Here is a 16,139-nt window from a genome sequence, read left to right on the forward strand (position 1 = left end):
ATCTCTTGACCTCGTGATCCACCCGCCTCGGCCTCCCGAAGTGCTGGGATTACAGGCGTGAGCCACCGCGCCCGGCCTCTTTTCTTTTTTTGATAAAGATTTATGTTTCGGGCGCGGTGGCTCACGCCTGTAATCCCATCACTTCGGGAGGCCGAGGCGGGTGGATCACGAGGTCAAACCTCGCACCATTCACAAAAGACCGATCGGGCCATGTGAGGAGAGATCTCTGAGAAGCTTCAAAGCAACTCGGCTAATTCTCAGCAACCCCACACCTCCTCGGCAGCATCTGCACCCCAGCACTATTTGTGCCTAAGTGTGGGAGTGCGTGTTTTCTCATGCACCTCCCTTCTGTGCCACAAAATAAGAGGAAATATCCCTGCCTGAGTGCCTGGCCCCACTTCTGCATTCTTTCAGGATCTCTGCAGCAGTGCAGGGGCTTCCAGCCTCTTCCTGTAATTTTGCAGAAGGTAGATGCAGGAGTGGGGAGCCCTCACGTCAAAGGCTGCCTTCCAGGACTGCTGGCTCAGGGAAGGGAGGAGGGGGAACATAGTGCAGAGCAGAAGACAGCGACCCTAGGCAGGATGTCTGGAAGGAGAGATAAAAGCAAACTGCAAAGGTGTTTTAATAGACGTGCTGTTTCCGTTCTTTACCATGTGTTTTTCATTCCGCTTTTGGTTACTTTTGACTTGAATTATGGAGTCTGGTTAAAGTAACTTAGTTGCAATTACTTTTAGACATCTAAAATGAATACTGACTTTTCCTGGTGGGGCTAGGGGTGATGGGAAGTGGCTAAGACAGAACGCACATTGCCTTTTAGAAAGCTGGAAAATTCTTTTATTCTCACTTCCTTATGGGAGCAGAGAACCTGTTTTTCCAAGAGCTAAGAGCAGTTTGACAAATGCACAGGGTAAAATCTTGCATCCAAGATAGAAAGACAGCCCCAGTGATGACATAGTGTGGTCATTACATTGCCAAAGAGGAAGCAAATACCCTTTAACCAGAAGGACAAGACACAGAGATAAACATTCTTCCTATTACAGAAATATGGTGGATTCCTTAATGACTGTGATCTTAAAAAAGTGATGCAATTGTTTTCCACTGAATAGCTAAAAATACTGTTAGGAGTATCAGTATGTCCCCCGATATTGTCAGAAGCTTCATGGGACCCTCAGGCAAGTATAGTGTATCCTCTCTTTGTACCTCAATCTCTACTCTTGTAAAATGCAGATAATTATACCAGTAAGGGCTATTGTTCGAATTGATGAAATTAGTTTTTGAAATCTTCAAGTGGCTTGCAAATAATTCAAAATTCAACTGTAATTTCCAATCATTCTAAAAGCTGCATCTTGCCTTTTTTGGAAACATCATTGCTCTGTTGGCTTTTTCTTTTTCTTTTTCTTTTTTTTTTTTGAGACAGAGTCACTCTCTGTCACCCAGGCTGGAATGCAATGGCCTGCTCTCAGCTCACCACAACCTCCGCTTCCCTGATTAAAGCAATTCTCCTGCCTCAGCCTCCCAAGTAGCTGGGATGACAGATGCACGCCACCACACCAGGCTAATTTTTGTATTTTTAAGTAGAGATGGGGTTTCAAAAGAATCAAAAAGCAACCTGGGCTTCTAGGAGTGGAAGAGTACACATATAGGGGAATCCAATGAAAGGTAGGGGTGATATGTTTATGCAGAACTGTCTTGGTCCAGACTTTCTGCCTCTAGTGACAAGAGTTGTTCTCCTCTTAGTATGGAAGAGGAGAGGAGAAACACCTTCACAAAGGGAAATCTATGTCCTGCTTTTTCTGCATTTGCTGCTTCTTAATTGCCTTCACTTCAAAGCAATCCTTATGAGAATGATACAATGGACTTTGGAGACTCTGGGAGAAAGGGTGGGAAGGGAGTGAGGGATAAAAGACTACAGATTGGGTTCAGTGTGTACTGCTTGGGTGATGAGTGCACCAAAATCTCACAAATCACCACTAAAGAACTCACTTATGTAACCAACCACCAGCTATTCCCCCAAAAACCTATGAAAAAAAAAATTTAAATCTTTATGCCAAAGTGGCATATTTTGGTGTGACATATTTTGGTGTGGCATATTCTGATCCTCCAGTGGCCTTCTATAGATCTGCATGTCTGGCTTTCTGATGTATGGGTACAGGAAAGCCTACTTTGTAGACTGACATATACTAAATAAAATATTCGTATACAAATACTACACAGTAGTCCCGCCTTATCTGCTGGGGATATTTTCCAAGACTCACAGTGGATGCCTGAAACTGTGGGTAGTCCCAAAACCCGCATATACTATGTTTTTTCCTATGCATACATACCCATGATACATTTTAACTTATAAACTAGTCACAGCAAGAGATTAACAATACTAATAAAATAGAATAATTATAACAATATACTGTAATAAAACACATGTGAATGTGGCCGCTCTCTGTCAAAATATTTTATTGTATTGTACTTAATCTATTTTCAGCCGCACTGTGGACCATGAGTAACTGAAAGCATGGAAAGAGAAACTGCAGATAAGGTGGGGTGGCAGGGTCAGCTACTGTATGAATAAATACATTTTATAGACAGATATAACCTTAAAGAAGAAATAGAACACTCTATGTCTGCACATACTTTATCCACAGCTGTATTCATAAAAATGTAAAGTGCAGAACAGAAGCTGCTCACTAAATCAGCTCAACTGAAATATCTGGAGAATTAGTGGTACCTGGTCTTTTGGATCCAATTCTCATGAAATGTGCAACTCTGACCTACTTATGAGATTAAAGTGTGTTTTTTGTTTGTTTTTGTTGATGTTGTTTGACCCTCTGGGTCTCTGTGGCTTATTTCCAATAGGAATAAAATAAATAATTTCTGTTGGAGAGAGTGTATCCCTGTGACTCAGGTGGCTCGCCCTGGTGCTTACCTGTCTGGCTACCCCACATCTTTCAGACCAGAAGGTCCAGGTGTTAGGATATCCAGCTCAATAAGCCCACCACCATCTCAATGATGAGCCCTTGGCAGCCTTGGGTGACCATTTGCAGAGTCAAGAATGGGAACAGATATGAGACACTAGCTTTCCAGACTGTCTGAATCCCCACCATTTACCCATATGATGGAAAATATACTACTTCCACTTCTATTACAAAGCATAATGACTTCCCCAGACTAAAGTGTTTTAATTCAATGTTTCTCAATATGTGGTTCTTACACCCTGAGTCCCTTTCAAAGAGTTTGTGTGGTCAAAGCTGTTTTAATACTAGTAGGATATAATTACTTGTCTTTTCACTGTGTTGACATTTATGCTGGTACTAAAGTCACGGTGGGAAAACTTCTAGTGCCTTAGCAAGAATCAAGGTGGTGGTTCCAAACCAAACCAGTATTCATGATATTCTTCATCACCAAGCACTAAGAGGGAAAAGAAAAGCCCCGTCGCATTCCAGAACGACCTTGATGAAACAGTAACAATTTTTTTTTTTTTTGAGATGTATTCTTACTCTTGTTGCCCAGGCTGGAGTGCAATGACATGATCTCGGCTCACCGCAACCTCCGCCTCCCAGGTTCAAGGGATTCTCCTGCCTCAGCCTCCCAAGTAGCTGAGATTACAGGTGCCCACCAACACGCCCAGCTAATTTTTTTTTGTATTTTTAGTAGAGACGGGGTTTCACTATGTTGGCCAGGCTGGTCTTGAACTCCTGACCTCAGGCAATCCACCCACCTCGGCCTCCCAAAGTGCTGGGATTGCAGGTGTGAGCCACCACGCCTGGCCACAGTAAAATTATTGTTATTAAATCTGGACACTTAAACACATTATTTTCTTTTTTGGACACAGTCTCACTCTGTTGCCCAGGCTGTAGTACAGTGGCACAATCTCAACTCACTGCAACTTCCACCTCCCAGGTTCAAGCAATTCTCCTGCCTCAGTCTCCCTAGTAGCTGGGACTACAGGTGCACACTGCCACGCCTGGCCAATTTTTTGTATTTTACTGGAGACAGGATTTCACCATGTTGCCCGGGCTAGTTTCAAACACCTGAGCTCAGACAATCCACTCCCTCGGCCTCCCAAAGTGCTAGGATTATAGGCATGAGCCACTGCACCCAGCAACACCCATCTTTTTGATATTCTGAGCGACGAAAGAGAAGATGCATCAAGCACTTCTGCTCATATCAAAGAACTGTGGCTGTCTTGAGGAAAGGCAGTTGTGCAATGGCCCAAGTTGTAAGTTCAACAAGACATTTCTTCCATTTTCACCGGAAACAACAACTGACAAACAAATACTTAGATTTTGGTAGTAGATATTTTCTCAAAAATGAAGAGTAGCCTGTCATTCTAAGGGAAACAATGAACAGTATTTGTTTTTGTTTTCAAGGATAAAATTTGAGTTTTCAGGTGAAAATCAGTATTTTGGGAAACTGTGAGCTCGGCAGTTTCCCAGTGTTTAAAAACCTCTGATTAGATGGATGGTGATATTAATTATTGTAATCTGTTGGCCGGGCGCGGTGGCTCACGCCTGTAATCCCAGTACTTTGGGAGGCCGAGGTGGGTGGATCACGAGGTCAAGAGATCGAGACCATCCTGGTCAACATGGTGAAACCCCGTCTCTACTAAAAATACAAAAATTAGCTGGGCATGGGGGCACGTGCCTGTAATCCCAGCTACTCAGGAGGCTGAGGCAGGAGAATTGCCTGAATCCAGGAGGCGGAGGTTGCAGTGAGCCGAGATCGCACCATTGCACTCCAGCCTGGGTAACAGGAGCGAAACTCGGTCTCAAAAAAAAAAAAAAATTATTGTAATCTGTTAATATTGTATAATGAAATGTATCAGCATTTGAAAGATCTGTAGAAGCACTGTTTTCTATATCTAACAAAATAATGTGTATGTTAAAGATCTGTTTGAAGCTTAAGATAGACCAAATGGGCTTTAGTGTAATAGAATATGAAACGTTTCTTGATGTGGTTTCAGATTCCATGTTGCAATCTTTAAGAAGTAGTTAAGAAACAACTACTTGTCAAATTTTGGTGTAAAATCTATCTATTCACCAGGCCCCCAGCTTGGGGCGCCTTCCTTCCCCATGGTGGGACACCTGGCTTCAGATTTCGCCTTCTCGCCCCCTCCACGTGGTGGAGGTGATGGGCCAGGGGGGCCGGAGACCGGCTGGGTTGATCCTCGGACCTGGCTAAGCTTCCAGGGCCCTTCTGGAGGGCCAGGAATCGGGCCAGGGGTTGGGCCAGGCTCTGAGGTGTGGGGGATTCTCCCATGCCCCCCACCGTATGAGTTCTGTGGGGGGATGGCATACTGTGGGCCCCAGGTTGGACTGGGGCGAGTGCCCCAAGGCGGCTTGGAGACCTCTCAGCCTGAGGGTGAAGCAGGAGCCGGGGTGGAGAGCAACTCCGAGGGGGCCTCCCCGGAGCCCTGCACCGTCCCCGCTGGTGCCGTGAAGCTGGAGAAGGAGAAGCTGGAACAAACCCCGGAGGAGTCCCAAGACATCAAAGCTCTGCAGAAAGAACTTGAGCAATTTGCCAAGCTCCTGAAGCAGAAGAGGATCACCCTGGGATATACACAGGCTGATGTGGGGCTCACCCTGGGGGTTCTGTTTGGAAACGTGTTCAGCCAAACAATCGTCTGCTGCTTTGAGGCTCTGCAGCTTAGCTTCAAGAACATGTGTAAGCTGTGGCCTTTACTGCAGAAGTGGATGGAGGAAGCTGACAACAATGAAAATCTTCAGGAGATATGCAAAGCAGAAGCCCTCGTGCAGGTCCGAAAGAGAAATCGAACCAGTATCGAGAACCGAGTGAGAGGCAACCTGGAGAATTTGTTCCTGCAGTGCCCGAAACCCACACTTCAGCAGATCAGCCACATCGCCCAGCAGCTTGGGCTCGAGAAGAATGTGGTCCGTGTGTGGTTCTGTAACCGGTGCCAGAAGGGCAAGCGATCAAGCAGTGACTATGCACAATGAGAGGATTTTGAGGCTGCTGGGTCTCCTTTCTCAGGGGGACCAGTGTCCTTTCCTCTGGCCCCAGGGCCCCGTTTTGGTACCCCAGGCTATGGGAGCCCTCACTTCACTGCACTGTACTCCTCGGTCCCTTTCCCTGAGGGGGAAGCCTTCCTCCGTCTCTGTCCCCACTCTGGGCTCTCCCATGCATTTCAACTGAGGTGCCTGTCCTTCTAGGAATGGGGGACAGGGAGAGAGGAGAAGCTAGGGAAAGAGAACCTGGGGTTTGTGCCAGGGCTTTTAGGATTAAGTTCTTCGTTCACTAAGGAAGGGATTGGGAACACAACGGGTGAGGGCAGGGGAGTTTGGGGCAACTGGGTAGAGGGAAGGTGAAGTTCAATGATGCTCTTGATTTTAATCCCCACATGTATCACTTTTTTCTTAAAGAAGCATGGGACACAGTAGGTAGACAACACACACACACAAACAAACAAACAAAATCTATCTATCTATAGAGACAGAGAGATGATGATCTGAGATGGCTATCAAAATGTTTCTCTTTTCCAACTACATTTCTGCATAACATTGCATTTCCTTCTTAAATTTCAACCAAAACCACATATTCAACAGATCAAATGCAGAAGCAGACATGAAAATTGAGCTTTCCAGCTGTCTTCTATTAAGCTCAATGTTAAAGAGATTTGCAAAAACGTAAAACCACACCACTCTTCTTACTAGTTGTTTTGTTTTGGAAAATATAGTTATTTTTCATGAAAATATTCTGTGTTACATGTTACAGACTTAATGTTGTTAAATTTAAGTGAATTAATTTGTTAGCTCCTAAGTTTTAATTTCTAATGCCATAAATATAATAGATACAACCCAAATAAACAAAAGCCCTTTGGGATCCTTAATAGTATTAAAGAATATATAGGGTTGTGCTACTTGAGGCACTCTTTGAGAATAGGGGCTGAGAGTAGCTGGTTTAATTAAACTTGAAATTGATTGAATATGTTTCCACACACAGTTTCAATTCTTGTTAATATTCCCCACATATTTCCATTATATAAAACACTGAGTTATAGATGTATTCTTTGCTAAAAGCATCTAGATAATTGTACCCTCTGGGCTCTGCTCCCACCATGTTGTACCATTTGGTTCCAAGGAGTCCCTGCTGCTTAACTTGGGGTTAGGGCCACAAAGAAGTAATTTAGAGATGCAGAATCTCTGTGCTTTTAAGGAATTTGCATTGCTTACTTTATTTGTTTATTTATTTATTGTTGGTTCTATTTTAGGAACAGCTTTTCTTCGGGCTGTTTCCCAACACATTTTAATGTTATTTTTACAGACACGGGTTTTTTTTCTTGCAAATAGTGTCACATATTTCCCTGCCCATTGTGAAGCCACCTTCAATCTCTGTTTAAAAGTGTTATTGAATTTAGTTGTTTAAAGGCATTATTTAAACCGCCTTTGCTGTGGTAAGAGATGTGAATTATTTATTTGTTTTATATTATTTTAGTTATTAACCAGATAATCAATGCACATGGTGCAAAATTCAGAAGGTACCAGAAGAGAGTAATTAAAAGTGATTTTCCCCTTCCCTTCACATTGAAGTCTTCCTTAGTTCTCCTCAGAAGCAACTACTATTGCCAACTCCTTGTGCATCCTTTCAGAGATATTCCAAACGTGTAATGGCCACGCACCCTTTTCTAACAAATGGTAGGATACTCCACACAATGACTTGAACTTTCTTCTTTCACTTAGCACCCTGTCTTGGAGATTGGCCCGGAGAGAGAGAGTTTGCCTCACTATTTATAGCGGTGTAGTGCTTGCTCCATTGTATGGACGAATGACTTGACTCTTCCCCCTACCTATAAACATTTAGATTGCTTCCCAACTTTTGCTACCTTAAACAACGTTCTAGTGTCTGCATACATCTGTGTTTGTGTACAACAAACATATACAAATATAACTTCAGGATCAAAAGGTATGTAAGCCAACATCACTTACACTACAGTTGTGTTAGAGAAAATTGTAAGTCCTAGGTTACTGAGAAATTTTAAAGAAGCTGGTGATATTGTGCAATAGATAGTTTGTCTTCTTTCAGTTTCCTGATGTACATCTCCTAAAATCCTTTAAATCTGGCCAGGTGCAGTGGCTCACACTTGTAATCCCAGCATTTTGAGAGGCCAAAGCAGGTGCATCACTTGAGGTCAGAAGTTTGAGACCAGCCTGGCCAACACGGTGAAACCCTGTCGCTACTAAAAATACAAAATGAGCCCGGCATGGTAGTGTGCACCTGTAATCTCAACTACTGGAGAGGCTGAGGCAGGAGAATTGCTTGAATTTGGGAGGTGAAGGTTGCAGTGAGCTGAGTGAGATCCTGCCACTATACTCCAGCTTGGGCCACAGAGCGAGACTCTATCTCAAAAACAAAACAAAACAAAAAGGCTTTAAATCTCTTGAGTGATAAGAGTACTTTTGTATGCTAATGAAATACTGGTGGCTGGGGAGTCCTAGGCAGCTTCAGGATGGGGGCTGATCACTGGAAAAACCAAGGCATGACTAGAGGGTTGGGACTTTCAGCCCCAACCACAACCTCCCAGGAGGACAGAGGCACTCAAGGTTAAGTTGATCACTAGTGGCCAATGGTCTAATCAATCAGGCCTATGCAAGGAAGCCTCCATGAAAACCCAAAGGACAGGATTCAGATGGGCATCCAGATGGTTGAACATGTGGAGGTTCCTGGAGGGTGGTGACCGCATGCCTTCCCCCTGCCTTGTTCTGTATCCCACAAATCTTTATAATACATGGGTAAACATAAATAAAGTGCTTCCCTCAGTTCTGTGAGTTGCTCTAGCAAATTAATGGAATCCAAAGAGGGGTTCTAGGACTCCCCTCCCCAATTAATAGCCTGTTGGTCAGAAGTATAAGTGACAACCTACTACTTGGATGTGGCATCTGATGTTTGGGGCAGCAGTCTTGTGGGACTGCACCCTCAACCTGTGGGATCTAACTCTGGGCATATAGTGTCAGAATTGAATTGAATTTGAGGACACCCAGCTGGTGTCTCCTGGAGAATCACTTGCAGAATTGCTTGGTATGTGGGGGAGAAATCACACTCATCTGGGGTTACAGAAGTGTTCTGTTTTGTGAGCATCCAATAGGAAAAAAACAGCTTGGGGTTGGGCATGGTGGCTCACATCTGTAATTCCACGGCTTTAGGAAGCCAGAGTGAGAAAACTGCTTGGGCAGGAGTTCAAGACTAGCCTGGACAACATAGCAAGACCTTGTCTCTACAAAAACAAAAATAAAAGTAAATTAGTTGGGTATGGTGGCGCACCTGTGGTCCCAGCTTCTCAGGAGGCTGAGGTAGGAGAATCACCTGAGTCCAGGAGTTTAAGGTTACAGTGGGCTGTGATTGTGCCACTGCACTCCAGCCTGGGTGACAGAGCAAGATCCCGCCTGTAAAAATATTTTTGTAAACTGTTTTTCTCTGATATCTTACAAAGTTATATGGTAAGTAGCACTTAGCTTGGTTGTTAACTGCCAGAATAGCTCCATGGAGAGGTGTTGTTCCTCTTTTCTTTAAAAGAAAGTGGAAAGAAAATAGTTTCCTTAGCCTGACTAGAAAAAGAAATCAGGCTTTATGCTTCTTGATCTTGGAAAATGTTCAGTCCATTTTTGTCAGGAGGGTGAAGAAATAAGGAAGAGGGTTGAGGAGAGGCTTTGCTTTTCTGTTTTGACTATTTTGTTTTGTTTTTTTTTTTTGAGACGGAGTTTCGCTCTTGTTACCCAGGCTGGAGTGCAATGGCGTGATCTCGGCTCACTGCAACCTCCGCCTCCTGGGTTCAAGCAATTCTCCTGCCTCAGCCTCCTGAGTAGCTGGGATTACAGGCACGTGCCACCATGCCCAGCTAATTTTTTGTATTTTTAGTAGAGATGGGGTTTCACCATGTTGATCAGGATGGTCTCGATCTCTTGACCTCGTGATCCACCTGCCTCGGCCTCCCAAAGTGCTGGGATTACAGGCGTGAGGCACCGCGCCTGGCTGTTTTGACTATTTTATTTCTTGAGCTAGTTGAGAAGGAGAAGCTTTAAGGATGGGTCATGAGAGCTCAGAAACTGATCACTGCCTTGCTCCGTGAGGCAGCCTGGTGGAAGGGACAGAACCAGGAAATGTGAGCAGTCACACCATCACACACTGTCCTGATTTGCATCCTGTCCTTCTGCACCATTAACTCTGACTTTGAACACATTATTTGCCCTCTCTGGGCCTCAGTTTCCTTACCTGTAGAACTGAGCTATGTAGAATTTCTTCCTTTTTTCCCATTAGACCTCTTATACCACCATCTCCACACCTCCATTGCCACTGACCCTCAGCCCACTGCAATGTGCTTCTGTCCCCATGATGCCACTGAGCACATCCAGATGTCACCAACAGCCACTGTGCTGCCACATGCAACACACTCCCAGCAGCCCCTGGCCACCACTCCTTGGCTATGTCAGTCACTGACTTCACTGTACTGGCTCCTGGCTCTTTCTCCCTATCCTTCCTTGATGCTTCCTTCTCAGTCACCTCTGTGGATACTGCCCCCTAAACCTTAGGCTGCCCTGGAACTTGACCTTCGACCCACTCTTAACCATTCACATTCTTTCTTGCATGACCTCACTCACTTTCCTGGTTTATTTATTTGCTCTTTTGCTTTACTGATTTTTACCTACCATTTGGCTAATGACCCCTATGTTCATACCACCAGCTCCAACCTTCCCCCTGAATCTCACGTTTCTACAAGTTTAGGAAATTTTTCTATTTGGATGGCTGTCCCCAAACTGCTTCTGCTTCAATTGGTCAAATTTGAATTCATCTCCACCACCAGCCTGTTTTTTCTATTTTCCTGATGATTATACCTTTTGGTTATCTAAGATACCTTTGCCTTCTGGGTTCAAGCAATTCTTGTTCAAGCTTAGCATAATGATCTCAAGGCTCATCTGTGTTGGAGCGTGTGTCAGAATTTCCTTCCTTTTTCAGTGTGAATAAGAGCCCATTGTATGGATGTACTACATGTTGCTCAGGCATTCACCTATCTACGGAAGCTTGGGTTGCATCCACCTGTTGGCTATCGTGAATAATGCTGCTGTGAACATGAGTGTGCAAGTATTTCTTCCAAACCCTGCTTTCGATTCTATTAGGGAGTATACTTTCCATATCTTAACCTTGACCAGAACTAAATGGAATTTCATCGTTACCCAGCTGGCTCCCTCCCTTCCAGTCACACTGGACTTTAAGCCTTAGAAGCGATGGTTGAGATTTATTCACCTTGGTGGCATTGTGAGGATGAGTCACTTAGCAAACAACTTCCTGCTGAATAGTTTTCTCCTGGCACTCTACTCAATCCAAGTACTAGGAGAAGGACACCCTGTGAACTTTTTTTTTGTTTTTTTGAAATGGAGTCTTGCTCTGTCACCCAGGCTGGAGTGCAATGACGCAATCTCAGCTCACCGCAACCTCCGCCTCCCTTGAACGCCTCCGGGTTCAAGCCATTATCCTGCCTCAGCTTTCTGAGAAGCTGGAATTACAGATACCCACCACCATGCCCAGCTAATTTTCGTACTTTGAGTAGAGACAGGATTTTATCATGTTGGTCAGGCTGATCTTGAACTTCTGACCTCAAATGATCTGCCCGCCTCGGCTTCCCAAAGTGCTGGGAACCATGAGAACTTTTAAAGTCAAAAAGGTCCTAAGTTCAGGACCATTTACAAATTCTTCATTTCTAAGGTGAGGATTCTAGGTAAGTAGAAAAAAAGAATTTATCTAAAACCAGGAGTAAGAGACAAGGTTTATCAAGCTGTGCTTGAAAAAGAATGAGGGAAAAAACATTGTACATTATACTTTGTTTTTTTTTTTTAAAAAAACTCGGTATATGACAGCATTGACAGTTTTTATCTTAAAAAGTTACATTTTAAATCAAACTCAAAGACAATACTAGGAAATTGTGCTGATAACCTTTAATGTGTCTACAGTTTAGGACATAGTGGGTGTCAGTCTGCCTTAATTTTAGAATCTGTTTTTTGGCTGAAACGAGAAAGAATGAATCTAGAGATTAGCATGATGATGGTTATATACACACCTGTGTCCACAGAAGCTCACTGGTACTTCTTTTCTGTTGGGTCTCATTACTGTTTCCCTCTCCCTTTTAAATTTCACGAAGATTCAGTTAGCAAGCTGTAGGTTCAGGGTCAAAACGGCGGACATTTTGTAAATGATGAAATGGAATGTAGAATCTTAAAAACCTTCTATGTACTGGCCCCATGACGTCTCCCCTGAGGTTGGCTCAACGTGCAGCACTTGGCTTCCTAGAATAACTAAGTCCATTTTCGAATGTTGGCAGCTGTGACTGCCACCCCCAGGGTCCAGCACTGCTAACTTCTCTCTGGAAGGATTACTCATTCCATTGCTCCTCACCTTAAATCTGGCAGCATTTTTGTCCACCAGTGAGGACACCTCAGGTTTCCAGCACAACACACAAGCTGATACAGGAAGACGTACATACCACACACTTCCCTCTGCTTGCCTGTGCCAAGAATCCTTCTCGTCTGAGAAAGACCAAAGTGTTGGTTTTGGACGCCACCACCAAATAATAGCATAGGATGCAACACATTTCCCAGAGATGAGCAGTCAAAACTTTAGACTTCAAAAGGCATCACCCTGCTAAATCTGCTAACAGGTGGCTTAGCACCATTCAGGTGATATCTACTGAGAGACTGGTGCTGTCAGAGACCCTCCATTAAAATAGGTCATGGCCCCTGACACAGACTCCCATTCAGTTTAACCCTCACCTCTCCAACTGCCAAGAGACTGGTCATGGACCCTCCAGAAGAAGAGAAAACAATTCATTTTGCAGCTGTGTGGGGTTATCTGCTCAGGGAAAGCAGGCGTGCAAGTTATGACTGGGAATTTCCAAGTCATGTAATCCTAATGTTGCCACGAGAAGGTGAAGCAACTCCCAATAACCTGCCTGGGTTTAAGACTGCCCAGGGGTTCTCTCAGCTGGCAAGCTGCCTCTCTGGCCTCTGCCTGATTCCTTTTGGGAAACAAAACTGTCTCGCTGCCCTTCTGCTCTGAATCTGATTCTAGGTTGGACTTAAGTTAGCAAACTTCTCCTGTGTCTTGATTCTGGTGTGACTCCTGAACTCTGTCTGGGTCCTGCCTTCTGGATGGCAGACTCAGTTTTCAGCTCTGTCTGAGTTTGCAAAGTCGTCTCAGCATCCCCAGCCCAGCCTGGTAACTGGGCTGAGCTCCTGGTATTCCTGATCCTCAGCAGTGTCCCTTCATTCCGGTGAACTTGGCACAGGACTCCTGTGGGAGCCCAGGCATGAGTCGGCTTGCTCTCCTGGCGGAGATGCTAGGGCAGGTTTCCCAGGCAGGAACTGTGGCTTTGTTACCTGCTTCGTGGAAAAGTGCAGCCACGTGATTTTCCAGTCTGATTCACACAGGCAGCTCAAGGTCTTCAGGGGAATCAAGAACAACTAGCACTAAGATGGCTCCAAGGTGGATTTTATGTCACCCCTTTGTGTTATTTTTCTGGGACAAAGAGGCTAGATGGGCATGTGAACGATAATATCACATTATTTACTAGCACATCAGAAATGGGGCTCTCTCAAACTATGAACAAAATGGTATTATTGTTCCTAAGCACACACGCATATTTAAACTGGCACCAAGCTGTTAATTATGTTAATGCCTTTATTGCACAAAAATGTAAAATCTACCATTAACTTGGAGGCTGACATGAAGAGCTGGCAAATCTCCCCTCTCCTTCCCTATCTGGCTATCTTGCTGGGCTTATAATGCCAGGGCCTACTTGGAATGGCCACAGCCACACATGGGCATCACGGGAGACCATCGGGGGCAACTTCACCTTCTTCTTCTGAAACGATTGTCGACTTTCAGAAATCAGCAGGTGAATTATACCCAGCGCCGTGTTTGCACATATAAATTGCACACCTGCCAAGTACAGAATCCTTGAATATTTCCCCAACAAAAACTTCCTTTGGCTTGCTTTCCCCATAGTCTTTCTTTCCCTCACTTGCCCATTTTTCCTGCAGAGGGTCTCCTGTTGTTCTCACTGGGCCTGCTCTTCCCAGGTGGACTCTGAGGCTCCTTCTCTGTGAGCTAAAACCTCGTAGCCTGAAGGCATTCTCCTCCACTGGGCCATAGCCCCTCCCCTCAGCCATTCCTACCGCCACCTCCTGCTGCTTTCTTGCACCCACAGAGAGGGTACCATGGCCTGGTGCTTCCTCAGCTCAGCCTGGTCTCCCCTCTGCTCAGTCTGGTCTCACGTTGGATGTAGGGTCCCTCTGAAACTGCTGCCTCTCTTCTGAGAGCTTCAGATGGAAAGGGAAAGAAAGTAATCTTTCAAGACTCTGAGTCTAAACCCACTCCAGGTCTCACCTTCCTACACCAAAAATGCCACCCTATCAGCAGTTGAAATATACTGATAAGATGAACATCATGGTCGTAGTAGTGATGATGAATGATTGCTCCCCCAAACTCCACATCTAGGATCCGGGCCATCAGCAGTACTCGCTAACTGTCTGCCCCATTAGTTCTGCTCCAGCCAGGACCTGCTGTCCTTTCTCTGCATCCGTGTGCCAGTTGTAAATGAGGAAGAAAGACCTGTCCAAAATAAATGAATTCTAGATACAAAGCCAACTGGCTGGGTGAAGGCGTTCTTCTCGTAAAGGAAGGCTGTGATTCTGCAAGTGCCAAAGTGCTGGTTCCAGCGTTGGCCAGTGTTCTAAGGCAGCCTGCGCATGCTCACATCAACATTAGGATTACATGACTTGGAAATTCCCAGTCATCCCTGTGGGTTCGGATGCTGACGGTCGAGGAAGGTGTGCATGTATTAGTCTAATCTATCTTTTGAAAATATTTACACATCCAAAATATGTGCAAGTGAGGGGAAAATACCAGTTTCTCAATCCAAGTGAATCCACCTTAAAATAGGTAGGGTTGAAAGGCAATGGTCCTATGTGGGCCATCCCTGCCGGCTGCCTAGCAAAAGCACACCCCGACTGTGGAGGGTGCCTCTGCAAAGCCACAGAAGAGTTGTTGTCATGGCAAGTAGGCCTGCTTCCACAAATGACACATACTCATGCTGGTAGAGATGAAAGAAACTTTATGCAATTTCTCTGGGAGACAGAATTTTTGTTTAACTTTGTATGTGACATTTGTACAGAAAATTTTTTTTAAGCATTTGTTAGAAAATCAACACACCCCAAGCAGAAACTAAAGACATGAATTCCCCAGATAGACTCCTAAAAATGAAGATGGTGGCTTCAGTTTGCAGAATGCAGACTTCAAGGAAGTCCCTCCATGAGTGATCTTCTCTGTGATTAAGGCCTAGGCTGATGGTGGTGCTGGTGGTGGTGGAGAAGGATTGGGGAAGGAGAAGCAGCCCCTCACTAGTGAAGAAAAGCTGGACTCTGAGACAGAAGCACCACCCCCAGAACGTCCACATGCACACTTCCCTGCAGCCTCATTTTCAGCTCTTCATTGTACCTGTGGATGCTATAACCTGGGGGTTACTTCCATTAATTCAGGCAGAGATTCCCACTTTGCATCTGCTGACATCTGGAAGGCCAGACTCTTGGCTTTGCTTTAATTCAGGTTAATTGCCAACTGGATCTCAGAGCAAAGCCCAAATAATTCAACTGCCTAAATGGGAAATGGGCCTGATGTGTTTGATCTGAGCAGGGCCATATAGAGCCAATGGATAGCAGCCTTTTATTGGCTTAGGCATTTTCAAGGAAACTGAATTAAATTCAGTGATACTGATAAAGTTACAAAGTGCTGTGAACACAGATACAAATGTCTCAGTTCTTGCTCACAGTCTTTCCTCTGTTATTATAAATATGGGAAAGACGGTGTGGACTGGTCAAAAATGAGGCTATGATGGCTACCCATGCAGCCTTCCTAGTGGGAATACTTTATTTGATCTAAGGATAAACAGGAGTCTGCCAGGTGGAAGAGAGTGAGGAAGGGAGTTCCAGGAGTCACAGGATGAAAGGTGTCTCCCCTCACTGGCCAAAGGTGGAAGGTGTGAGGTGCAAAGGGAATGAGCGGGGAGGGTTCTCAAAGACTCTCCTGCACAGGATCGCAGTATCTGCTTCCGTGTCCTCATCATTTTCCAAATGTATTCTTAGAAA

General features: G+C 44.8%; 1 pseudogene; it reads left to right on the forward strand.

Moving 5' to 3' along the window:
• The first annotated feature begins 715 nt into the window (after nucleotides 1–715).
• On the forward strand, nucleotides 716–7,395 carry LOC110569593 (POU domain, class 5, transcription factor 1-like; annotated as a pseudogene).
• The last annotated feature ends 8,744 nt before the right edge of the window (nucleotides 7,396–16,139 follow it).

The sequence above is a fragment of the Aotus nancymaae genome, unplaced genomic scaffold, assembly GCF_030222135.1.
Source record: "Aotus nancymaae isolate 86718 unplaced genomic scaffold, 86718_ANA_hifiasm-v0.15.2.pri h1tg000131l, whole genome shotgun sequence".
Taxonomy (NCBI): Eukaryota; Metazoa; Chordata; class Mammalia; order Primates; family Aotidae; genus Aotus; species Aotus nancymaae.